The sequence below is a fragment of the Panulirus ornatus genome, chromosome 33, assembly GCF_036320965.1.
Source record: "Panulirus ornatus isolate Po-2019 chromosome 33, ASM3632096v1, whole genome shotgun sequence".
In the NCBI taxonomy this organism is placed as follows: Eukaryota; Metazoa; Arthropoda; class Malacostraca; order Decapoda; family Palinuridae; genus Panulirus; species Panulirus ornatus.
Window position 1 is genome coordinate 823,516 of NC_092256.1, and position 27,713 is coordinate 851,228.

A 27,713-nucleotide genomic window follows, 5' to 3' on the forward strand; every position below is an offset into this window, starting at 1 on the left:
ATATATATATATATATATATATATATATATATATATATATATATATATATATATACATATATATATATATATATATATATATATATATATATATATATATATATATATATATATATATACATGCATTGTTGTATTTTACAAATGCGAAGGTGAGTATTCAAATTACAGAGCCATTACTTTGTTAAGTGTTCCTGGAAACTGTATGGGAGGGTATCGATTGAGAGGGTAAAAGCATGTACAGAGCATCAGACTGGGGAAGAGCAGTGTGGTTTTAGAAGTGGTAGAGGATGTGTGGATCAGGTATTTGCTTTGAAGAATGTATGTGAGAAATGCTTAGTAAAAGAGATGAATTTGTATGTAGCATTTATCGATCTAGAGAAGGCCTACGATAGGAATGATATAGATCCTTTGTGGAAGATATTAAAAGTATATGGTGTATCAGGTAGAATGCTTGAAGCAGAGAAAAGTTTTTCCAAGGATGTAAGGCATGTGTACGAGTAGGAAGAGAGGAAAGTGATTGGTTCTCAGTGAATGTAGGTTTTCGGCAGGGGTGTGTGATGTCTCCATGCTTGTTTAATTTGTTTATGGATGGACCGTATGAATTATGTACATGTAAATATATGTATATGTCTGTGTGTGTATATATATATATATATATATATATATATATATATATATATATATATATATATATATATATATATATATATATATATATATATATATATATATATATATATATATATATATATATATATATATATATATATATATATATATATACATTGAGATGTATATGTATGTATATTTGCGTGTGTGGACGTGTATGTATATACATGTGTATGTGGGTGGGTTGGGCCATTCTTTCGTCTGTTTCCTTGCGCTACTTCGCTAACGCGGGAGACAGCTACAAAGCAAAATAAATAAATAAAATGCATGTATATACGTGTGTGAGTGAGTAGGTCGGGCCATTCTTTTGTCTGTATGCTTACGCTACCTCGCTAACACCCCCCCCTCCCCCACCACCACCACTACCACCACCACCCCCAGCGCGCGCAAGGTAGCGCTAGGAAAAGACAACGAAGGCCACCTTCGTTCACACTCACTCTCTACCTCCCTTTCAACATCCAGGCCCAAAAAACTTTCCATGGTTCACCCCAGACGCTTCACATGCCCTGGTTCAATCCATAGACAGCACGTCAACACGGGTATATCACATTATTCTAATTCACTCTCTTCCTTGCACGCCTTTCACCCTCATGTATGCTCAGGCCACGATCACTCACTATCTTTTTCACCCCATCCTTCAACCTACAACTTGTGTTTCCACTTCTCGTTCCCTCCACTTCTTATACGTTTATCCTCCATGTAAATATTTCCTCACTCAATCTCTCCATGTGACCAAACCATTTCAATACACCCTCTTCTGCTCTCTCCAACACACTCATTTTATTAAAACACATCAATCTTACCCTTTCATTACTTACCTAACAAATCGCCCTACACAACAAATTTTCCTCAAACATTCTATTTTCAACACATACACTCTGCGGACTACTCCGCACAACCCTATCTATAGCTCATACCTCGCAACCATATAACATTGTTCGAACCACTATTCCTTCAAACATACCCATTTTTGATCTCCGAGATAACGTTCTCGCCTTTCACGCATTCTTCAATGCTCCCTGAAACTTCGACCCTCCCCCACCCTGTGACGCACTTCCGCTTCCATGGTTCCATCCACTGCTAAATCCACTCCCAAATATCTAAAACAATTCACTTCCAACAGTCTTTCTCCATTCAAACTTACCTCCCAGTTAACTTGTCCTTGAAACCTACTGAAAGTAATTACCTTGCTCTTATTCATATTAACTCTAAGCTTTCTTTTTTCACACATTTTACCAAACTCAGTCACCAACTTCTGCAGTTTCTCACAAGAATCAGCCACCAGTGTTGTGTCATCAGCTAACAACAACTGACTAACTTCCAAAGCTCTCTCATCGACAATAGACTGCATACTTACCCCTCTCTCCAAAACTCTAGCATTCACCTCCCAAACAACCCCATCCATAAACAAATTAAACAACCATGGAGACATCACGCAACCCTTCCGAAAGCAGATATTCACTGAGAACCAATCACTTTCCTCTGTTCATACTCGTGTACTTGCCTTACATCCTTGATAAAAACTTATCACTGCTTCTAGCAGCTTACCTCCCACTCCATATACTCTTAATACCTTTCACAAAGCATCTATATCAACTCTGCTATATACCTTCTCCAGACCCATAAAAGCCACATACAGATCCATCTGTTTTCCTAAATATTTCTCACATGCATTCTTCAAAGCAAACACCTGATCCACACATCCTCTACCACTTCTGAAACCACTCTGTTCTTAAACAATCTATTGCTCTGTACATGCCTTCACCCACTCAATCGATACCCTCCCATATGATTACCCAGGAATACTCAACAGACTTATACTTCTGTAATTTGAGCACTCACTCTTATCCCCTTTGCCTTTGTACAATGGCACTATGCATGCATTCCGCCAATCCTCAGGCAATTCACCATGAACCATACCAACCAATCAAGAACACAGCCAACCCATCTTTTTAATAAATTCCTCTGCAATACCATCTAAACCCGCCTTCCCTGCTTTGATCTTTCGTATAGCTTTCACTACATCTTTTCTGTTTACCAAACAAGTCTCCCTGACCATCTCACTTTACACTCCAAATCGACCAAAACACCCTATATCTACCAATCATTCATCAAAAAATTCAACAAACCTTCAAAATACTGACTCCATCTCCTTCTCACTTCACCGCTACTTGTTATTACCTCCCCATTTGCCCCTTCAACGCACTTTATTTACCTCTTTCCATAACACCTTTCTATTCTCCTTAAATTCTAATGATAGTCTCTCACCCCAACTCTCACTTGCCCTCTTTTTCATCTGTTGCACCATTCTCTTGAACTTCTGACTTTTTATTTCATACATCTCCCAGTCATTCGCACTACCTCCCAGCAAAAAATCGGCCAAAAGCCTCTCTCTTCTCTTTCACTAATAAACTTACTTCTTCATACCAACACTCACTACCCTTTCAAATTTGCCCATCTCCTCAAAGGCTCATATTGTGTGTTTAAATGTGTGTAGATGTAACTAAGATGAAAAAAAGAGGAGATAGGTATTATTTTTCAGGAAAAGAACGTGGATGTTTTGGCTCTGAGTGAAACGTAACTCAAGGGTAAAGTGGTTTGGGAACGTCTTGGGAGTAAAGTCAGGGGTTGGTGAGAGGACGAGGGCAAAGGATTGAGCATACTACTCCTGAAACCGGAATTGTGTTAGTATGTGATAGAGTGTAAGAAAGTAAATTCTAGATTAATATGGGTAAAATTGAAAGTGGATGGAGTGAGATGGATGATTTTTAGTGCCTATGCACCTGGTCATGAAAAGAAAGATCATGAGAGGCAAGGGTATTGGGAGTAGCTGAGTGAGTGTACTAGCAGCTTTGATGCACGATACCCGGGTTATAGTGATGGATGATTTCAATGTAAAGGTGAGTAATGTGGCAGTTGAGGGAGGAATTGGTGTACATGTGGTGTACAGTGTTGTATATGGAAATCGGGAAAAGCTTGTAGATTTGTTTACTGAAGAAGGACTGATGGCTGGGAAGACCTAGTTTAAAACGAGAGATACACGTGAGTATACGTATAGAAGTATGAAAGATGGCCAGAGAGCGTTATTGGATTACGTGTTAATTGATAGGCGCGTGAAAGAAAGACTTTTGGATGTTAATGTGTTGAGAGGTGCAACTGTAGGGATGTCTGATCATTATCTTGTGGGGGCGAAGGTGAAGATTTGTAGAGATTTTCAAAAAAGTAGAGAGAATGTTGGGGCGAACAGAGTGGTGAGAGTAAGTGAGCTTGGAAAGGAAATTAATGTGAGGAAGTACTAGGAGATATTGGGTACAGAATGGAAAAAAGTGAGAGCAAATGACGTAAGGGAGTGGGGGTGGAATGTATGAATTTTAGGAAGCAATGATGGCTTGCGCAAAAGATGCCTGTGGCATGAGAAAGACGGGAGGTGGGCAGAGTAGAAAGGGTAGTGAGTGTTGCGATGAAGAAGTAAGATCGTTAGTGAAAGAGAAGAGAGGGAAATTTTGCAAATGACTGGGAAATGTATAAAAGAGAGAGGCAGGAGGTCAAGTGAAAGGTGCAGGAGGTGAAAAAGAGGTCAAGTGAGAGCTGGCTTTAGAGAGTATCGTTAGAATTTAGGGAGAATAAAATGATGTTTTGTAAGGAGGTAAATAAATTGCGTAAGACAAGAGAAGAGAGCTAATGAAGAGATAACAACAAGTAGTGGTGATGTGTGAGGAGATGGAGTGAGTATTTTGGGAATTTTGTTGAATGTGTTTGATGATAAATTGGCAGATATAGGGTAATTTGGTCGAGGTGGTATGCGAAGTGAGATGGTCAGGGAAAATGGTTTAGTAAACAGAGAAGTAGTGAAAGCTCTGCGGAAGATGAAAGCCGGCAAGGCAGTGGGTTTAGATGGTATTGCATTGGAACATATTAAGAAAGATGTTTTGGAGGGAGGTAAATAAATTGCGTAAGACAAGAGAAGGGGGCTAATGAAGAGATTACAACAAGTAGTGGTGGTGTGAGGAGATGGAGTGAGAATTTTGGGAATTTTGTTGAATGTGTTTGATGATAAATTGGCAGATATAGGGTATTTTGGTCGAGGTCGTATGCGAAGTGAGAGGGTCAGGGAAAATGGTTTCGTAAACAGAGAAGTAGCGAAAGCTCTGCGGAAGATGAAAGCCGGCAAGGCAGTGGGTTTGGATGGTACTGTATTGGAACTTATTAAGAAAGGGGGTGAATGTGTCGTTGCCTGGTTAGTGAGAATATTCAATGTAGGTATAATTCATGATACATGCCTGAGGATTGGCGGAATGCTTGCTTAGTTCCATTGTAAGAAGGCAAAGGGGATAAAGGTGAGTGTTCAAATTACAGCGCTATAAGTTTCTTTTAGTATTCCTTGCAAATTAGGCAGTGTATTGACTGAAAGGGTGAAAGCATGTACAGAGCATCAGATTGGGGAAGAGCAGAGTGATTTCAGAAGAGGTAAAGGATGTATGGATCAGGTGTTTGCTCTGAAGAATGTATATGAGAAATATTTAGAAAAAAAAGATGGATTTGTATGTGGCATTAATGGATCTGGAGAAGTCATATTGTAGAGATGATAGAGATGCTCTGTGCATGGTATTAAGAGTACATGGTGTGGAAAGTAAGTTGCAAGAAGCAGTGAAAAGTTCTTATCGAGGATGTAAGGCATGTGTACGAGTAGGAAGAGAGGAAAGTGATTGGTTCCCAGTAAATGTTGGTTTACGGCAGGGATGAGTGATGTCTCCATGGTTGCTTAATTTGTTTATAGATGCAGTTATTAGGGACGTGAAAGGGCTTGGGAAGTAAATTAATTATTGTTCACTGATGATACAGCGCTGGTGGCTGATTCGGTTAAGAAACTTCAGAAGTAGGTGACTGTGTTTGGTAAAGTGTGTAAAAGATGAAAGCTGAGAGGAAATGTGAATAATAGCAAGGTTATTAGGTTCAAGAGGTTTGAGGGACAAGTCAATTAGGAGGAAAGTTTGAATGGAGAAAAACTGGAGGAAGTGAAGTGTTTTAGATATTTGGGAGTGGATTTAACAGCGGAAGTGAGTCACAGGGTGGGTGGGTGGGGTTGGGGGGAGGTTGTGGGAGCGTTGAAGAATGTGTGGAAGACGAGAACATTATCTCCGAGAACAAAAAGGGGTATGTTTCAAGAAATAGTGGTTCCAACAATGTCATATCATTGCGAGACATGGGCTATAGATAGGGTTGTGCGGAGGATGGTGATGTGTTGGAAATGAAATGTTTGAGGACAATATGTGGTGTGAAGTAGTTTGTTCGGGTAAGTAATGAAAGGGTAAGAGAGATGTGTGGTAATAAAAGGAGTGTGGTTGAGAGAGCAGAAGAGGGTGTTTTGAAATGGTTTGGTCACATGGAGGGAACGAGCGAGGAAAGATTGACAAAGAGGATATATGTATCAGATGGGAAGGGAACGAGAAGTGGGAGACCAAATTGGAGGTGGAAGGATGGAGTGAAAAAGATTTTGAGCGATCGGATCCTGAACATGCAGGAGGGTGAGAGGCGTGCAAGGAATAGAGTGAATTGGATGATGTGGTATACCGGGCCGAAGTGCTGTGAATGGATTGAACCAGGGCATTCGAAGCGTCTGGCGTAAACAAAGGAAAGTTTTGTGGGGCCTGAATGTGGAAAGGGAGCTTTGGTTTCGGTGCATTATATACGTCAGGAGAGACAGTGTGAACATATGTGGACTTTGTTGTCTTTTCCTAGCGCTACCTCGCGTCCGTGCGGGAGTAGGGGGCTAGCATGTCATGTGTGGCGGGGTGGCGACGGGAATGAGTGAAGTCAGCAAGTATAAATTATGTTCATTTGCATATATGTATATTTCAGTGGATATATATATATATAAATATATATATATATATATATATATATATATATATATATATATATATATATATATATATATATATATATATATATATATATATATATATATATTTTTTTTTTTTTTTTTTTTCATACTATTCGCTATTTCCCGCGATAGCGAGGTAGCGTTAAGAACAGAGGACTGGGCCTTTGAGGGAATATCCTCACCTGGACCTCTTCTTTGTTCCTTCTTTTGGAGAAAAAAAATATATATATATATATATATATATATATATATATATATATATATATATATATATATATATATATATATATATATGTGTGTGTGTGTGTGTGAATAAGAGAAAGGTTATTAGGTACAGTAGGGTTGAGGGTCAAGTCAATTGGGATGTAAGCTAGAATTGAGAAAAACTGGAGGAAGTAAAGTGTTTTAGATATCTGGGAGTGGATCTGGCAGCGGATGGAACCATGGAAGCGGAAGTGAATCATAGGGTGGGGGAGGGGGCGAAAATCCTGGGAGCATTGAAGAATGTGTGGAAGTCGAGAACATTATTTCGAAAAGCAAAAAATGGGTATGTTTGAAGGAATAGTGGTTCCAACAATGTTGTATGGCTGCGAGGCGTGGGCTATGGATAGAGTTATGCGCAGGAGGGTGGATGTGCTGGAAATGAGTTGTTTGAGGACAATGTGTGGTGTGAGGTGGTTTGATCGAGTAAGTAATGTAAGGGTAAGAGAGATGTGTGGAAATAAAAAAAGCGTGGTTGAGAGAGCAGAAGAGGGTGTTTTGAAATGGTTTGGGCACATGGAGAGAATGAGTGAGGAAATATTGACCAAGAGGATATATGTGTCGGAGGTGGAGGGAACGAGGAGAAGTGGGAGACCAAATTGGAGGTGGAAAGATGGAGTGAAAAATATTTTGAGTGATCAGGGCCTGAACATGCAGGAGGGTGAAAGGCGGGCAAGGAATAGAGTGAACTGGATCGATGTGGTATACCGGGGTTGACGTGCTGTCAGTGGATTGAATCAGGGCATGTGAAGCGTCTGGGGTAAGCCATGGAAAGTTGTGTGGGGCCTGGATATGGAAAGAGAGATGTGGTTTCGGGCATTATTGCATGACAGCTAGAGACTGAGTGTGAACGAATGGGGCCTTTGTTAACTTTTCCTAGCGCTACCTCGCACACATGAGGGGTGAGGGGGATGGTATTCCATGTGTGGCGAGGTGGCGATGGGAATGAATAGGGGCAGACAGTGTGAATTGTGTGCATGGGTATATATGTATGTGTCTGTGTGTGTATATATATGTATACATTGAGATGCATAGGTATGTATATTTGCGTGTGTGGACGTGTGTGTATATACATGTGTATGGGGGTGAAGTTGGTCCATTTCTTTCTTCTGTTTCCTTGCGCTACCTCGCAAATGCGGGAGACAGCGACAAAACAAAATAAAATGAATATATATATATATATATATATATATATATATATATATATATATATATATATATATATATATATATATATATATATATATATATGTATATATATATATATATATATATTCATTTATTATTTATTTATTATTTTCCTTTGTCGCTGTCTCCCGCGTTTGCGAGGTAGCGCAAGGAAACAGACGAAAGAAATGACCCAACCCACCCCCATACACATGTATATACACACACGTCCACACACGGAAATATACATATCTATACATCTCAATGTACAGATATTTACAACACACAGACACATACATATATACCCATGCATACAATTCAGACTGTTTGCCTTTATTCATTCCATCGCCACCTCGCCACACATGGAATACCATCCCCCTCATGTGTGCGGGGTAGCGCTAGGAAAAGACAACAAAGGCCTCATTCGTTCACACTCAGTCTCTAGCTGTCATGCAATAATGCCCGAAACCACAGCTCCCTTTCCACATCCAGGCCCCACACAGCTTTCCATGGTTTATCACAGACGCTTCACATGCCCTGATTCAATCCACTGACAGCACGTCAACCCCGGTATAGCACATCGATCCAATTCACTCTATTCCTTGCCCGCCTTTCACCCTCCTGCATGTTCAGGCCCCGATCACTCAAAATCTTTTTAACTCCATCTTTCCACCTCCAATTTGGTTTCCCACTTCTCGTTCCCTCTACCTCCGATACATATATCCTCTTGGTCAATCTTTCCTCACTCATTCTCTCCATGTGCCCAAACCATTTCAAAACACCCTCTTCTGCTCTCTCAACCACGCTGTTTTTATTTCCACGCATCTTTCTTACCGTTACAGTACTTACTCGATCAAACCACCTCACACCACACATTGTCCTCAAACATCTAATTTCCAGCAAATCCACCCTCCTGCGCACAACTCTATCCATAGCCCACGCCTCGCAACCATAAAACATTGTTGGAACCACTATTCCTTCAAACATACCCATTTTTGCTTTCCGAGATAATGTTCTCGATTTCCACACATTCTTCAAGGCTCCCAGGATTTTCGCCCCCTCCCCCACCCTATGATTCACTTCCGCTTCCATGCTTCCATCCACTGCCAGATCCACTCCCAGATATTTAAAACACTTTACTTCCTCCAGTTTTTCTCCATCCAAACTTACCTCCCAATTGACTTGACCCTCAACCCTACTGTACCTAATAACCTTGGTCTTATTCACATTTACTCTTAACTTTCTTCTTTCACACACTTTACCAAACACGGTCACCAGCTGCTGCAGTGCTACAGCGCTGTATCATCAGCGAACAACAACTGACTCACTTCCCAAGCTCTCTCATCCACAATAGACTTCATTTTTGCTCCTCTTTCCAAAACTCTTGCATTCACCTCCCTAACAACCCCATCCATAAACAAATTAAACAACCATGGAGACATCAGACAGCCCTGCCGCAAACCTATATTCACTGAGAACCAATCACTTTCCTCTCTTCCTACACGTACACATGCCTTACATCCTTGATAAAAACTTTTCACTGCTTCTAACAACTTGCCACCCACACCATATATTCTTATTCCCTTCCACAGAGCATCTCTATCAACTCTATCATATGCCTTCTCCAGATCCATAAATGCTACATACAAATCCATTTGCTTTTCTAAGTATTTCTCACATACATTCTTCAAAGCAAACACCTGATCCACACATCCTCTACCACTTCTGAAACCACACTGCTCTTCCCCAATCTGATGCTCTGTACATGCCTTCACCCTCTCAATCAATACCCTCCCATATAATGTACCAGGAATACTCAACAAACTTCTACCTCTGTAATTTGAGCATTCACTCTTATCCCCTTTGCCTTTTTACAATGGCACTATGCACGCATTTCGCCAATCCTCGGGCACCTCGCCATGAGTCATACATATATTAAATAACCTTACCAACCTGTCGATAATACAGCCACCCCATTTTTTAATAGATTCCACTGCAATACCATCCAAACCTGCTGCCTTGCCGGCTTTCATCTTCCGCAAAGCTTTTATTACCTCTTCTATGTTTAGCAAAACATTTTCCCCAACCCTCTCACTTTGCTCACCACCTCGACCAAGACACCCTATATCTGCCACTCTATCATCAAACACATTCAACAAACCTTCAAAATACTCACTCCATCTCCTTCTCACATCACCACTACTTGTTATCACCTCCCCATTGGCGCCCTTCACTGAAGTTCCCATTTGCTCCCTTGTCTTACGCACTTTATTCACCTCCTTCCAGAACATCTTTTTATTCCCCCTAAAATTTAATGATACTCTCTCACCCCATCGCTCATTTGCCCTCTTTCTCACCTCTTGCACCTTTTTCTTGAACTTCTGTCTCTTTCTTTTATACATCTCCCACTCAATTGCTTTTTTTCCCTGCACATGAATCAGCCACCAGCGCTGTATCATCAGCGAACAACAACTGACTCACTTCCCAAGCTCTCTCATCCACAACAGACTTCATACTTGCCCCTCTTTCCGAAACTCTTGCATTCACCTCCCTAACAGCCCATCCATAAACAAATTAAACAACCTTGGATACATCACACACCCCTGCCGCAAACCTACATTCACTGAGAACCAATCACTTTCCTCTCTTCCTACACGTACACATACATGCCTTCTTCCATAGAGCATCTCTATCAAGTCTATCATATGCCTTCTCCAGATCCATAAATGCTACATACAAATCCATTTGTTTTTCTAAGTATTTCTCGCATACATTCTTCAAAGCAAACACCTGATCCACACATCCTCTACCACTTCTGAAACAACACTGCTCTTCCCCAATCTGATGCTCTGTACATGCCTTCACCCTGTCAATCAATACCCTCCCATATAATTTACCAGGAATACTCAACAAACTTATACCTCTGTAATTTGAGCACTCACTCTTATCCCCTTTGCCTTTGTACAACGGCACTATGCAAGCATTCCGCCAATCCTCAGGCACCTCACCATGAATCATACATACCTTAAATTACCTTACCAAACAGTCAACAATACAGTCACCTCCTTTTTTAATGAATTCCACTGCAATGCCATCCAAACCTGCTGCTTTGCCGGCTTTCATCTTCCGCAAAGCTTTTACTACCTCTTCTGTGTTTACAAAATCATTTTCCCTAACCCTCTCACTTTGCACACCACCTCGACCAAGACACCCCACATCTGCCACTCTATCATCAAACACATTCAACAAACCTTCAAAATACTCACTCCATCTCCTTCTCACATCACCACTACTTGTTATCACCTCCCCATTAGCCCCCTTCACTGAAGTTCCCATCTGCTCCCTTGTCTTACGCACTTTATTTCCCTCCTTCCAAAACATCTTTTTATTCTCCCTGAAATTTAATGATACTCTCTCACCCCAACTCTCATTCGCCCTCTTTTTCACCTCTTGCACCTTTCTCTTCATCTCCTGCCTCTTTCGTTTATACCTCTCCCACTCATCGGCATTTTTCCCCTGCAAAAATTGTTCAAATGCCTCTCTCTTCGCTTTCACTAATAATCTTACTTCTTCATCCCACCACTCACTACCTTTTCTAATCAACCCACCTCCCACACTTCTCATGTCACAAGCATATATATATATATATATATATATATATATATATATATATATATATATATATATATATATATATATATATATATATATATATATATATATATATATATATATATATATACATATATCATCAGCGAACAACAAATGACTCACTTCCCAAGCTCTCTCATCAACAACTGACTGCATACTTGCCCCTCTTTCCAAAACTCTTGCATTCACCTTCCTAACAACCCCATCCATAAACAAAATAAACAACCATGTAGACATCACGCACCCTGCCCCAAGCCACCATTCACTGAGGACCAATCACTTTCCTCTCTTCCTATTCGCACATGTGCCTTACATCCTCGATAAAAGCTTTTCACTGCTTCTAACAGCATACCGCCCACACAATATATTCTTAATACCTTCCACAGAGCATCTCTATCAACGCTATCATATGCATTCTCCAGATCCATAAATGCTACGCACAAAACCATTTCTCTTTCTAAGTATTTCTCATATGCATTCTTCAAAGCAAATACCTGATCCACACATTGTCTACCAGTTTTGAAACCACACAGCTCTTCCCCAATCTGATGCACTGTATATGCCTTCATCTTTTCAATTAATACCCTCCCATACAATTTCCCAGGAATACTCAACAAATTACAGAGATATAAGACTGTTGAGTATTCCTGGGAAATTACATGGGAGGATATTGAATGAGAGGGTGAAGGGATGTACAGAGCAACACTTTGGCGAAGAGCAGCGTGGTTCCAGAAGTGGGAGAGGATGTGTGGATCAGGTTTTGCTTTGAAGAATGTATATGAGAAACACTTAGAAAAGCAAATGGATTTGTATGTAGCATTTATGGATCCGGAGAGGGTATATGATAGAGTTAATAGGGATACTCTGTGGAAAGTATTACGAATATATGGTGCGGGAGGCAAGTTCTTAGATGCAGTGAAAAGCTTTTATCAAAGATGTAAGGCATGTGTACGAGTAGGAAGAGAGGAAAGTGATTGGTTCTCAGTGAATGTCGGTTTCCGGCAAGGGTACGTGATGTCTCCATGGTTATTTAACTTGTTTATGGATGGAGCTGTTAGGGAGGTGAATGGAAGAGTTTTGGAGAGAGGTGCAAGTATGCAGTCTGTTATGGATGAGAGAGCTTGGGACGTGAGTGAGTCAGTTATTGTTCGCTGATGATACATCGCTGGTGGCTGATTCGGGTGAGAAACAGCAGAATCTGGTGACTGAGTTTGGTAAAGTGTGTGAAAGAAGAAAGTTAAGAGTAAATGTGAATAAGAGCAAGGTTATTAGGTACAGTATGGTTGAGGGACACGTTAATTTGAGGTACGTTTGAATGGAAGAAAACTGGAGAAACTGAAGTGTTTCAGATATCTGGTAGTGAATTGGGCAGCTGATGGAACCATGGAAGCGGAAGTGAGGCATAGGTTTGGGGAGGGGGCGAATGTTCGGGAAGCGTTAAAAAATGAGTGGCAGGCGAGAACGTTATATTGAAAAGGGAAAATGGGTATGTTTGAAGGAATAGTTGTTCCGACGTTATATGGTTCCTAGGCGTGGGCTATAGATAGAGTTGTGCGGAGTAGGGTGGATATGGTGGAAGAGAGATGTTTGAGGACAAAATGTGGTGTGAGGTAGTTTGATCGAATAAGTAAAGCGAGGTTAAGAGAAATGTGTGGTAATAAAAAGAGTGTGGTTGAGAGAGAATAAGAGGGTGTTTTGAAATGGCTTAGTCGCATGGAGAGAATGAGTGAGAAAAGATTGAGGAAGAGTATATATGTGTCAGAGGCGGAGAGAACGAGGAGAAGCGAGAGACGAAATTGGAGGTGGAAAGATGGAGTGAAAAAGATATTGCGTGATTCGGGCCTGAACATGCAGTAGGCTGATAGGCGTGCAAGGAATAGAGTGAATTGGAACGACGTGGTATACCGAGGTCGACATGCTGTCAATGGATTGAACCAGAGCATGTAAAGCGTCAGGGGTAAAACATGGAAAGTTCTCTGGGGCCTGGATGTGGAAAGGGAGCTGTGGTTTCGGTGCATTATACATGACAGCTAGAGACTAAGTGTGAACGAATGTGGCCTTTGTTGTCTTTTTCTAGTGCTCCCTTGCGCACATGCGGGGGGAGCGTTATTTCATGTGTGGCTGGGTGGCGACGAAAATGAATAAGGGCAGACAGTATAAATGATGCGCATGTGTACATGTATATGTGTGTGTGTGTGTATATATATGTATACGTTGAGATGTGCGTGTGTGTACGTGTATGTATATACATGTGTATGTGGCTGGGTTAGGCCATTCTTTCGTGTGTTTCCTTGCGCTACCCCGCTAATGCAGGAGACAACGACAAAGTATGATAATAAAAAGATAAAATCCCTGGGTATAGGGGAGAAAAAATACTTCCCACGCATTCATAGAAGGCGCCTAAAGGAGAAGGGAGCGGAGGGGGGCTAAAAACCCTTCCCTCCTTGTATTTTAATTTTCTTACCGGGGAAACAGAAGAAGGAGTCACGCGGGGAGTGCTCATCCTACTCGAAGGCTCAGATTGGGGTGTGTAAATGTTTGTGGATGTAACCAAAATGAATAAAAAGGAGAGGTAGGTAGTATGTTTGAATAAAGAAACCTGGATATTCTGGCTCTGTGTGAAAGGAAGCTCAATGGTAAAGGGGAAGCGTGATTTGGGAATGTCTTTAGAATAAAGACAGGAGTTGGTGAGGGGGCAAGAGCAAGTGAAGGAATAGCACTACTGAAACAGGAGTGGTGGGAGTATGTGACAGAGTGTAAGAAAGTAAACTCTAGATTGATATGGGTAAAAATGAAAGTGGATGGAGAGAGATGGATGACTTATGGTGAACATGCACCTGGGCATGAGATCATGAGAGGCAAGTGTTTTAGGAGCAGCTGAATGAGCGTGTTAGTAGTTTTGATGCACGAGACCGGGTTATAGTGATGGGTTCTTTAAATACAAAGGTGAGTAATGTTACAGTTGAGGGAATAGGTGGTGTACATAGGGTGCTCAGTGTTGTAAATGGAAATGGTGAAGAGCTTGTAGATTTGTACGCTGAAAAAGGACTGGTGATTGGGAATGCCTGGTTTAAAAAGAGAGATATACATAAGTATACGTATGTAAGTAGGAGAGATAGCTAAAGAGCGTTAGTGGATTACGTGTTAATTGATTGGCGCGTGAAATAGAGACTTTTGGATGTTAATGTGCTGAGAGGTGCGACTGGAGGGATGTCTGATCATTATCTTGTGGAGGCGAAGGTGAAGATTTGTAGAGGTTTTCAGAAATGAAGAGAGAATGTTGGGGTAAAGAGAGTAGTTAGAGTAAGTGAGCTTGGGAAGGAGGCTTGTGTGAGGAAGTACCAGGAGAGACTAAGTACAGAATGAGAAAAAGGTGAGAACAAAGGACGGAAGGGGAGTGGGGTAGGAATAGGATGATTTTAGGGAAGTAGTGATGACTTGTGCAGAAGATGCTTGTGGCATGAGAAGCTTGGGAGATGGTCAAATTAGAAAGGGTAATGAGTGGTGGGATGAAGAGGTAAGATTATTAGTGAAAGAGAAGAGAGAGGCATTTGGACGATATTTGCAGGGAAATGATGCAAATGACTGGGAGATGTATAAAGGAAAGAGGCAGGAGGTCAAGAAAAAGGTGCAAGAAGTGAAAAAGAGGGCAAATGAAACTTGGGATGAGAGATTATCATTAAATTTTAGGGAGAATAAAAAGGTGTTTTAGAAAGAGGTAATTAAAGTGCGTAAGATAAGGGAACAAATGGTAACATTAGTCAAGGGGGCTAATGGGGAGGTGATAAGTAGTGGTGATGTGAGAAGGAGATGGAGTGAGTATGTTGATGGTTTATTGAATGTGTTTGATGAAAGCTTGGCAGATATAGGGTGTTTTAGTCGAGGTGGTGTGCAAAGCGAGAGGGTTAGGGAGAATGATCTGGTACACAGAGAGGAGGTAGTAAAAGCTTTACGAAAGATTTAAGCGGGCAGGGCAGCAGGTTTGGATGGTCTTGCAGTGGAGTTTATTAAAAAATGTGGTGACTGTGTTGTTGACTGGTTGCTAAGGGTATTTAAGGTATGTATAACTTATGGTGAGGTGCCTGAGAATTGGCTGAATGCTTCCATAGTGCCATTGTATAAAGGCAAAGGGGATAAAGGTGAGTGCTCAAATTACAGAGGTATATGACTGTTGAGTATTCATGGGAGAGTATTCAATGAAAGGGTGAAGGGATGTACAGAACATCACTTTGGCGAAGAGCAGTGTGGTTCCAGAAGTGGTAGAGGATGTGTGGATCAGGTGTTTGCTTTGAAGAATGTATTTGAGAATGGATCCGGAGAAGGCATATGATAGAGTTAATAAAGATGCTCTGTGGAAAGTATTTATAATATATGGTGGGGGAGGCAAGTTGTTAGATGCAGTGAAAAGCTTTTATCGAGGATGTAAGGCATGTGGACGAGTAGGAAGACAGGAAAGTGATTGATTTTCAGTGAATGTCGGTTTGCGGCAGGGGGCGTGATGCCTCCATGGTTGTTTAATTTGTTTATGGATGGAGCTGTTAGGGAGGTGAATGTAAGAGTTTTGGAGAGAGGTACAAGTATGCAGTCTGTTATGGATGAGAGAGCTTGGTAAGTGATCCAGTTGTTGTTCGCTGATGATACACCGCTGGTGGCTGATTAGAGTGAAAAACTGCAGAAACTGGTGACTGACTTTGGTAAAGTGTGTGAAAGAAGAAAGCTGAGGGTAAATGTGAATAAGAGCAAGATTATTAGGTACAGTATGGTTGAGGGACAAGTCCCTTGGGTCAAGTGAATTGGGAGGTAAGTTTGAATGGAGAAAAACTCGAGAAAGTGAAGTGTTTCAGATATCTGGGAGTGGATTTAGCAGCGAATGGAACCATGGAAGCGGAAGTGAGGCATAGGTTGGGGGAGGGCGCGAATGTTAGGGGAGCGTTGAAAAATGAGTGGAAGGCGAGAACGTTATCTTGGAAAGCAAAAATGGTTATGTTTAAAGGAATAGTGGTTCTGACAATGTTATATGGTTGCGAGGCGTGGGCTATAAATAGAGTTGTGCGCAGGAAGGTGGATGTGCTGGAAATGAGATGTTTGAGGACAGTATGTGGTGTGAGGTGGTTTGATTGAATAAGTTATGAAAGGGTAAGAGAGATGTGCGGTAATAAAAAGAGTGTGGTTGAGAGAGAAGAAAAGGGTGTTTTGAAATGGCTTTGTCACATGGAGAGAATGAGTGAGGAAAGATATACAAAGAGGATATATGTGTCAGAGGTAGAGGGAACGAGAAGTTAGAGACGAAATTGGAGGCGGAAAGATGGGGTGAAAAAGATTTTGAGTGATCGAGCCCTGAACATGCGGGAGGGTGATAGGCGTGCAAGGAATAGAGTGAATTGGAACGATGTGGTATACGGGGGTCGACGTGCTGTCAATAGATTGAACCAGGGCATGTGAAGCGTCTGGGATAAATCATGGAAAGTTCTGTGGGGCTTGGATGTGGAAAGGGAGCTGTGGTTTCGGTGCATTATACATGACAGGTAGAGACTGAGTGTGAACGAATGTGGCCTTTGTTGTCTTTTTCTAGTGCTACCTCACGCACATGCGGGGGGAGGGGGCTGTTATTTCTTGTGTAGCGGGGTGTCGACGAGAATGAATAAGGGCAGACAGTATGAATTATGTACATGTGTATATATGTATACGTTTGTGTTTGTATATATATGTATACGTTGAGATGTAATTTGAGCACTCACCTTTATCCCCTTTGCCTTTGTACAACGGCACTATGCAAGCATTCTGCCAATCCTCAGGCACCTCACCATGAGTCATATATATATTAAAAAATCTAGCAACCAGTCAACAACACAGTCACCCCTTTTTCTAATGAAATTACACTGCAAAAACTTCCAAACCTGCTGCCTTGCCGGATTTCATCTTTCGCAAAGCTTTTACTACGTCTTCTCTGTTTACCTAATCATTCTCCCTTACCCTTTCACTTTTCACACCACCTCGAACACATACAAACACGCACATATACATACCAATACATTTCAACGTGTACATATATATACACACACAGACATATACATATATACAAATGTATATAATTCGTATTGTCTGCCGTTATTCATTCCCATCGCCATCCCGCCACACATAAAATAACAACCCCCTCTCCCAGCATCTGCGCTAGCTAGCTCTAGAAATTAGACAACAAAGGCCACATTTGTTCACACTCAGTATTTAGCTGTCATGTATAATGTACCGAAACCTCAGCTCCCTTTCCACGTCTAGACTCCACAGAACTTTCCATGATTTACCCCAGACGCTTCACATGCCCTGGATCAATTCATTCACAAAATGTCGACCCCGGTATAACGCATCGTTCAAATTTACTCTATTCCCTGCACGCCTTTCACCCTCCTGCATGTTCAGGGTACGATCATTCAAAATCCTTTTCACTCCATCTTTCCACCTCCAATTTGGTCATTCACTTCACCTCGTTCCCTCCACCTCTGACACATAAATCCACTTGGTCAATCTTTCCTCACTTATTTTCTCCATGTGACCAAACCCTTTCAAAACACCCACTTCTGCTCTGCCAACAACACTCTTTTTATTACCACACATCTCTCTTACCCTATTATTACTTACTCGATCAATCCACCTCACACCACATATTGTCCTCAAGCATCTCATTTCCACCACATTCACCCTCCTCCGCAAAACTGTATCTGTAGCCCACACCTCGCAACCATATGACATTATTGGAACCACTATTCTTCAAACATACCCATTTTTGCTTTCCGAGACAATGTTCTCGACCTCCACACATTTTCCAATGCTTCAAAACCTCTCGCACCCTCCCCCACCCTATGATTCACTTCCGCTTCCATGGTTCCATCCGCTGCCAAATCCACTCCCAGATATCTAAAATACTTCACTTCCTCCAGTTTCTCTACATTCAAACTTACCTCCTAATTGATCTTGTCCCTCAACCTTACTCTACCTAATAACATTCCTCTTATTTACATTTACTCTCAACTTTCTTCTTTCACACACTTTACCAAACTCAGTCACCACCTTCTGTAGTTTCTCACACGAATCAGCCACCAGCGCTCTATCTTAAGCGAAAAACTGACACTTCCCAAACTCTCTCATTTACAACAGACTGCATACTTGCCCCTCTTTCCAAAACTCTTGCATTCAACTCCCTGACAAAACCATCCATAACAAATTAAACAACCATGGACACATCACACACCCATGCCGAAAACCAACATTCACTAAGAATCAATCATTTTCCTCTCTTCCTACACGTGCACATTCCTTACATCCTCGATAAAAACTTTTCACTGCTTCTAACAACTTGCCTCCCACACCATATATTCTTAAAACCTTCCATAGACCAATTTTACCAACTCTATCATATGCTTTCTCCTTATCCACAAATGCTACATTCAAATCCATTTGTTTTCTGAGTATTTCTCACATACATTCTTCAATGAAAGCACCTTATCCACACATCCTCTACCATTTCTCAAACCACACTGCTCTTCCTCAACCTGGTGCTCTGTACATGCCTTCACCATCTTAATCAATACCCTCCCACATAATTTCACAGGAATACTCAACAAACTTATACCTCTGCAATTTGAGCACTCATTTTTATCCCCTTTGCCTTTGTGCGATGGCATTATACAAGCATTCTGCTATTCCTCAAGCACCTCACAATGAGTCATACATACATTAAATAACCTTACCAACCAGTCAAAAATAAAGTCACCCCCTTTCTTAATAAATTCCACTGCAATACCATCCAAACCCTCTGCCTTGCCGGCTTTCATCTTCGGCAAAGCCTTTACTACTCCTTCTCTGTTTACCAAATCATTCTCCCTAACCCTTTCACTTTGCATACCACCTCGACCAAAACACCCTATATCTGCCACTGTGTCATCAAACACATTCAACAAACTTTCAAAGTACTCACTCCGTCTCCTCCTCACACCACCACTACTTGTTATCAGTTCCCCATTAGCCCCCCTCACTGAAGTTCCCATTTGTTCTCTTGTCTTACGCACTTTATTTACCTCTTTCCAAAACATTTTTCTATTCTCCCTAAAATTTGATGATACTCTCTCACCCCAACTCTCATTTGCCCTCTCTCTCACCTCTTGCACCTTTCTCTTCACCTCCTGCCTCTTTCTTTTATACAACTCCCAGTCATTTGCATTGTTTCCCTGCAGAAATCGTCCAAATGCCTCTCTATTCTCTTTCACTAACAATCTTACTTCTTCATTCCAACACTCACTACCCTTTCTAATCTGCCCACCTCCCACTCTTCCCATGCCACAAGCGTCATTTGTGCAAGCCATCACTGCTTCCCTAAATACATCCCATTCCTCCCCCACTCCCCTTACGTCTTTTGTTCTCACCTTTTTCCATTCTGTACTCAGTCTCTCCTGGTACTTCCTCAAACAAGTCTCCTTCCCAAGCTCACTTACTCTCACTAATTTCTTCACCCAAACATTCTCCCTCCCTTTCTGAAAACCTCAACAAATCTTCACTTTCGTCTCTACAAGCTAATGATCAGACATCAATCCAGTTGCACCTCTAAGTACATTAACATCCAAAAGTCTCTCTTTCGCGCGCCTATCAATTAACACGTAATCCAATAACGCTCTCTGGCCATCTCTCCTACTTACATACGTATACTTATGAATATCTCTTTTTAAACCAGGTATTCCCAGTCACCGGTCCTTTTTCAGCATGTATATCTACAAGCTCTTCACCATTTCCATTTACAACACTGAACACCCGATGTTCACCAATTATTCCCTCAACTGCCACATTACTCACCTTTGCATTCAAATCACCCATCACTATAACTCGGTCTCGTGCTTCAAAACTACTAAGACACTCACTCTGCTGCTACCAAAACACTTGCTTCTCATGATGTTTCTTCTCATGCCCATGTGGGTATTCAACAATAATCAACCATCTCTCTCCATTAACTTTCAGTTTTACCCATATATATCTAGACTTTACTTTCTTATACTCTATTACATACTTCCACCACTCCTGTCTCAGCAGTAATGCTCCTCCATCCCTTCCTCTTGTCCTCTCACTAACCCCTGACTTTACTCACAAGACATTCCCAAACTATTCTTCCCCTTCAATCTTGAGCTCCGTTTCACTCAGAGCCAGAACATCCAGGCTCCTTTCCTCAAACATACTACCTATCTCTACTTTTTCTCATCTTTGTTACATCTACACACATCTAGACACCCAATATGAGCCTTCGAGTAGGATCAGCACTCCCCGCGTGTCTCCTTCTTCTGTTTCTTCTTATAGAAAGTTAAAACACAAGGAGGGGAGGAATTCCTCCCCACCCCCCCGCTCCCGCCCCTTTTAGTAGCCTTCTCGGATACGTGGGAAATGCTTGGTAAGTATTCCTCCTCCCCTATCCCAGGGATATATATATATATATATATATATATATATATATATATATATATATATATATATATATATATATATATATATATATATATATATATATATATATATATATATATATATATATATATATATATATATATATATATATGTATATATATATATAGGTATATATATATATATATATATATATATATATATATATATATATATATATATATATATATATATATATATATATATATATATATATATATATATATATATATATATATATATATATATATATATATATATATATATATATATATATAATATATATATAAATATATATATATATACATTATCCCTGGGGATAGGGGTTTAAGAATACTTCCCACGTATTCCCTGCGTGTCGTAGAAGGCGACTAAAAGGGGAGGGAGCGGGGGGCTGGAAATCCTCCCCTCTCGTTTTTTTTTTTAATTTTCCAAAAGAAGGAACAGAGAATTGGGCCAGGTGAGGGTATTCCCTCAAAGGCCCAGTCCTCTGTTCTTAATGCTACCTCGCTAACGCGGGAAATGGCGAATAGTTTAAAAGAAGAAAGAAAAGATATATATACATATAAATATATATATATATTTTTTTTTTTTTTGATTTGTCGCTGTCTCCCGCATTTGCGAGATAGCGCAAGGAAACAGACGAAAGAAATGGCCCAACCCACCCCCATACACATGTATATACATACGTCCACACACGCAAATATACATACCTACACAGCTTTCCATGGTTCACCCCAGACGCTTCACATGCCCTGATTCAATCCATTGACAGCATGTCAACCCCAGTATACCACATCGATCCAATTCACTCTATTCCCTGCCCTCCTTTCACCATCCTGCATGTTCAGGCCCCGATCACACAAAATCTTTTTCACTCCATCTTTCCACCTCCAATTTGGTCTCCCACTTCTCGTTCCCTCCACCTCCGACACATATATCCTCTTGGTCAATCTTTCCTCACTCATTCTCTCCATGTGCCCAAACAATTTCAAAACACCCTCTTCTGCTCTCTCAACCACGCTATTTTTATTTCCACACATCTCTCTTATCCTTACGTTACTTAATCGATCAAACCACGTCACACCACATATTGTCCTCAAACATCTCATTTCCAGCACATCCATCCTCCTGCGCACAACTCTATCCATAGCCCACGCCTCACAACCATACAACATCGTTGGAACAACTATTCCTTCAAACATACCCATTTTTCCTTTCCGAGATAATGCTCTCCACTTCCACATATTCTTCAAGGCTCCCAGGATTTTCGCCCCCTCCCCCACCCTATGATCTACTTCCGCTTCCATGGTTCCATCCGCTGCCAGATCCACTCGCAGATATCTAAAACACTTTACTTCCTCCAGTTATTCTCCATTCAAACTTACCTCCCAATTGACTTGACCCTCAACCCTACTGTACCTAATTACCTTGCTCTTATTCACATTTACTCTTAACTTTCTTCTTTCACACACTTTACCAAACTCAGTCACCAGCTTCTGCAGTTTCTCACATGAATCAGCCACCAGCGCTGTATCATCAGCGAACAACAACTGACTCATTTTCCAAGCTCTCTCATCCCCAACAGACTTCATACTTGCCCCTCTCTCCAAAACTCTTGCATTTACCTCCCTAACAACCCCATCCATAAACAAATTAAACAACCATGGAAACATCACACACCCCTGCCGCAAACCTACATTCACTGAGAACCAATCACTTTCCTCTCTTCCTACACGTACACATGCCTTACATCCTCGATAAAAAACTTTTCATTGCTTCTAACAACTTGCATCCTACACCATATATTCTTAATAACTTCCAGAGAGCATCTCTATCAACTCTATCATATGCCTTCTCCAGATCCATAAATGCTACATACAAATCCATTTGCTTTTCTAAGTATTTCTCACATACATTCTTCAAAGCAAACACCTGATCCACACATCCTCTACCACTTCTGAAACCACACTGCTCTTCCCCAATCTGATGTTCTGTACACGTCTTCACCCTATCAATCAATACTCTCCCATATAATTTACCAGGAATACTCAACAAACTTATACCTCTGTAATTTGAGCACTCACTCTTATCCACTTTGCCTTTGTACAATGGCACTATGCAAGCATTTCGCCAATCGTCAGGCACCTCACCATGAATCATACATACATCAAATAACCTTACCAACCAGTCAACAATACAGTCACCCCCTTTTTCTAATAAATTCCGCTGCAATACCATACAAACCTGCTGCCTTGCCGGCTTACAACTTCCGTAAATTTTTACTACCTCTTCTCTATTTACCAAATCATTTTCCCTAACCCTCTCACTTTGCACACCACCTCGACCAAAACACCCTATATCTGCCACTCTATCATCAAACACATTCAACAAACCTTCAAAATACTCACTCCATCTCCTTATCACATCACCACTACTTGTTATCACCTCCCCATTAGCCCCCTTCACTGAAGATCCCATTTGCTCCCTTGTCTTACGCACTTTATCTACCTCCTTCCAAAACATTCTTTTATTCTCCCTGAAATTTAATGATACTCTCTCACCCCAACTCTCATTTGCCCTCTTTTTCACCTCTTGCACCTTTCTCTTGACCTCCTGCCTCTTTCTTTTATACATCTCCCACTCAGTTGCATTTTTTCCCTGCAAAAATCGTTCAAATGCCTCTCTCTTCTCTTTCACTACTAATTTTATTTCTTCATTCCACCACTCACAACCTTTTCTATTCAAGAAACCTCCCACGCTTCTCATGCCACAAGCATCTTTTGCGCAAACCATCACTGCTTCCCTAAATTCATCCCATTCCTCCACCACTACCCTTACCTCCTTTGTTCTCACCTTTTTCCATTCTGTACTCAGTCTCTCCTGGTACTTCCTCACACAAGTCTCCTTCCCAACCTCACTTACTCTCACCACTCTCTTCACCCCAACATTCTCTCTTCTTTTCTGAAAACCCCCACAAATCTTCACCTTCGTCTCCACAAGATAATGATCAGACATCTCTCCAGTTGCACCTCTCAGCACATTAACATCCAAAAGTCTATCTCTCGTGCGTCTATCAATTAACACATAACGCAATAACGCTCTCTGGCCATCTCTCCTACTTACATACGTATACTTAGGTATATCTCGCTTTTTAAACCTGGTATTCCCAATCACCAGTCCTTTTTCAGCACATAGATCTATAAGCTCTTCACCATTTCCATTGACAACAATGAACACTCCATGTATACCAATTATTCCTTCAACTGCAACATTACTCACCTTTGCATTCAAATCACCCATCACTATAACCCGATCTTATGCATCAAAACCACTAACACACTCATTCAGCTGCTCCCAAAACACTTGCCTCTCATGATCTTTTTTCTCATGCCCAGGTGCATTTCCACCAATAATCACCCATCTCTCCCCATCAACTTTCAGTTTTACCCATATCAATCTAGAATTTACTTTCTTATAGAAAGTAAGAGAGAAAGAATACTTCCCACGCATTCCTCACGTGTCGTAGAAGGCGACTAAAGAGGACAGGAAAGGGGCGCCAGAAACCCTCCCCTCCTTGTATTTTGACTTTCTAAAAGGGGAAACAGAAGAAGGAGTCACGCGAGGAGTCCTCATCCTCCAAGAAGGCTCAGATTTGGGTGTCTAAATGTGTGTGGATGTAACCAAGATGAGAAAAAAGGAGAGAAAGGTAGTATGTTTGAGGAAAGGAACCTGGATGTTCTGGCTCTGAGTGAAACGAAGATCAAGGGTAAAGGGGAAAAATGGTTTGGTAATGTCTTGGGAGTAAAGTCAAACGTTAGTGAAAAGACAAGAGCAAGGGAAGGAGTAGCACTACTCCTGAAACAGGAGTTGTGGGAGTATGTGATAGAGTGTAAGGTAAATTCTAGATTGATATTGGTAAAACTGAAAGTTGATGGAGAGAGATGGGTGATTATTGGTGCATATGCACCTGGGCATGAGAAGGAACATGATGAGAGGCAAGTGTTTTGGGAGCAGTTGAATGAGTGTGTTAGTGGTTTTGATTCACTAGACCGGGTTATAGTGATGGGTGATTTGAATGCAAAGGTGAGTAATGTGGCAGTTGAGGGAATACTTGGTATACATGGGGATGGTCATTGTTGTAGATGGAAATGGTGAAGAGCTTGTGGATTTTTATGCTGAGAAATGACTGGTGATTGGGAATACCTGGTTTAAAAAGCGAGATATACATAAGTATATGTATGTAAGTAGGAGAGATGGCCAGAAAGCGTTATTGGATTAAGTGTTAATTGATAGGCGCGCGAAGGAGAGACTTTTGGATGTTAATATGCTGAGAGGTGCAACTGGAGGGATGTCTGATCATTATCTTGTGGAGGCGAAAGTGAAGAATTGTAGGGGTTTTCAGAAAAAAAGAGAGAATGTTGGAATGAAGAGTGTGGTGAGAGTAAGTGACCTTGGGAAGAAGACTTGTGTGAGGAAGTACCAGGAGAGACTGAGTACAGAACAGAAAAAGGTGAGAACAAAGGATGTACGGGGAGTGTGGGAGGAATTGGATGTATTTAGGGTACCAGTGATGGCTTGCGCAAAAGATGCTTGTGGCAGGAGAAGGCTGGGAGGTGGGTTGAATGGAAAGGGTAGCGAGTGGTGGGATGAAGAAGTAAGATTATTAGTGAAGGAGAAGAGAGAGGAATTTAGGCAATTTTTGCAGGGAAAAATGCAAATGAGTTGGAAATGTATAAAAGAAAGAGACAGGAGGTCAAGAGAAAGGGTCCAAGAAGTGAAAAAGAGGGCAAATGAGAGTTGGGGTGAGAGAGTATCATTAAATTTTAGAGAAAATAAAAAGATGTTCTGGAAGGAGGTAAATAAAGTGCGTAAGACAATGGAGCAAATGGGAACTTCAGTGAAGGAGGCTAATGGGGAAGTGATAACAAGTAGTGATGATGTGAGGAAGGACATGGAGTGAGTATTTTGAAGATTTGTTGAATGTGTTTGATGATAGAGTGGCAGATATAGGGTGTTTTAGTCGAGGTGGTGTGCAACGTGATAGGGTTAGGGAAAATGATTTGGTAAACAGAGAAGAGGTAATAATACCTTTGAGGAAGATGAAAGCCGGCAAGGCAGCAGGTTTGGAGGGTATTGTAATAGAATTTATTAAAAAAGGGGGTGACTGGTTTGTTGACTGGTTGGTAAGGTTATTTAATCTATGTATGATTCATGGTGGTGTGCCTGAGGACTGCCGGAATGTGTGCATAGTGCCATTGTACAAAGGCAAAAGGGATAAGAGTGAGTGCTCAAATTACAGAGGTATAAGTTTGTTGAGTATTCCTGGGAAATTATATTGGAGGTCATTGATTAAGAGGGTGAGGGCATGTACAGAGCATCAGATTGGGGAAGAGCAGTGTGGTTTCAGAAGTGGTAGAGAATGTGTGGATCAGGTGTTTGCTTTGAAGAATGTATGTGAGAAATACTTAGAAAAGCAAATAGATTTGTATGTAGCATTTATGGATCTGGAAAAGGCATATGATAGAGTTGATAGAGATGTTCTGGGAAAAGGTATTAAGAATATATGGTGTGGGAGGCAAGTTGTTAGAAGCAGTGAAAAGTTTTTATCGAGAATGTAAGGCATGTGTACGTGTAGGAAGAGAGGAAAGTGATTGGTTCTCAGTGAATGTAGGTTTACGACAGGGGTGTTTGATGTCTCCATGGTTGTTTAATTTGTTTATGGATGGAGTTGTTAGCAAGGTGAATACAAGAGTTTTGGAAAGAGGGGCAAGTATGAAGTCTGTTGTTGATGAGAGAGCTTGGGAAGTGAGTCATTTGTTGCTGACTGATTCATGAGAGCAACTGCAGAAGCTTGTGAATGAGTTTGGTAAAGTGTGTGAAAGAAGAAAGTTAAGAGTAAATGTGAATAAGAGCAAGGTTATTAGGTACAATAGGGTTGAGAGTCTAGTCAATTGGGAGGTGAGTTTGAATGGAGAAAAACTGGAGGAAGTAAAGTGTTTTAGATATCTGGGAGTGGATCTGGCACAATATGGAATCATGGAAGCGGAAGTGAATCATAGGGTGTGGGAGGGAGCGAAAATTCTGGGAGCCTTGAAGAATGTTTGGAAGTCGAGAACATTATCTCAGAAAGCAAAAATGGGTATGTTTGAAGGAATAGTGGTCCCAACAATGTTGTATGTTTGCAAGGCGTAGGCTATGGATAGAATTGTGCGGAGGAGGGTGGATGTGATGGGAATGAGATGTTTGAGGATAATATGTGGTGTGAGGTGGTTTGACCGAGTAAGTAATAATTGGGTAAGAGAGATGTGTGGAAATAAAAAGAGTGCGGTTGAGACAGCAGAAGAGTGTGTTCTGAAATGGTTTGGTCACAGGGAGAGAATGAGTTAGGAAAGATTGACCAAGAGGATATATGTGTCGTTGGTGGAGGGAACGAGGAGAAGTGGGAGACCAAATTGGAGGTGGAAAGATGGAGTGAAAAAGTTTTTGAGTGATCGGGGCCTGAACATGCAGGAGGGTGAAAGGCGTGCAAGGAATAGAGTGAATTGGAACGATGTGGTATACCGGGTTCGACGTGCTGTCAATGGATTGAACCAGGGCATGT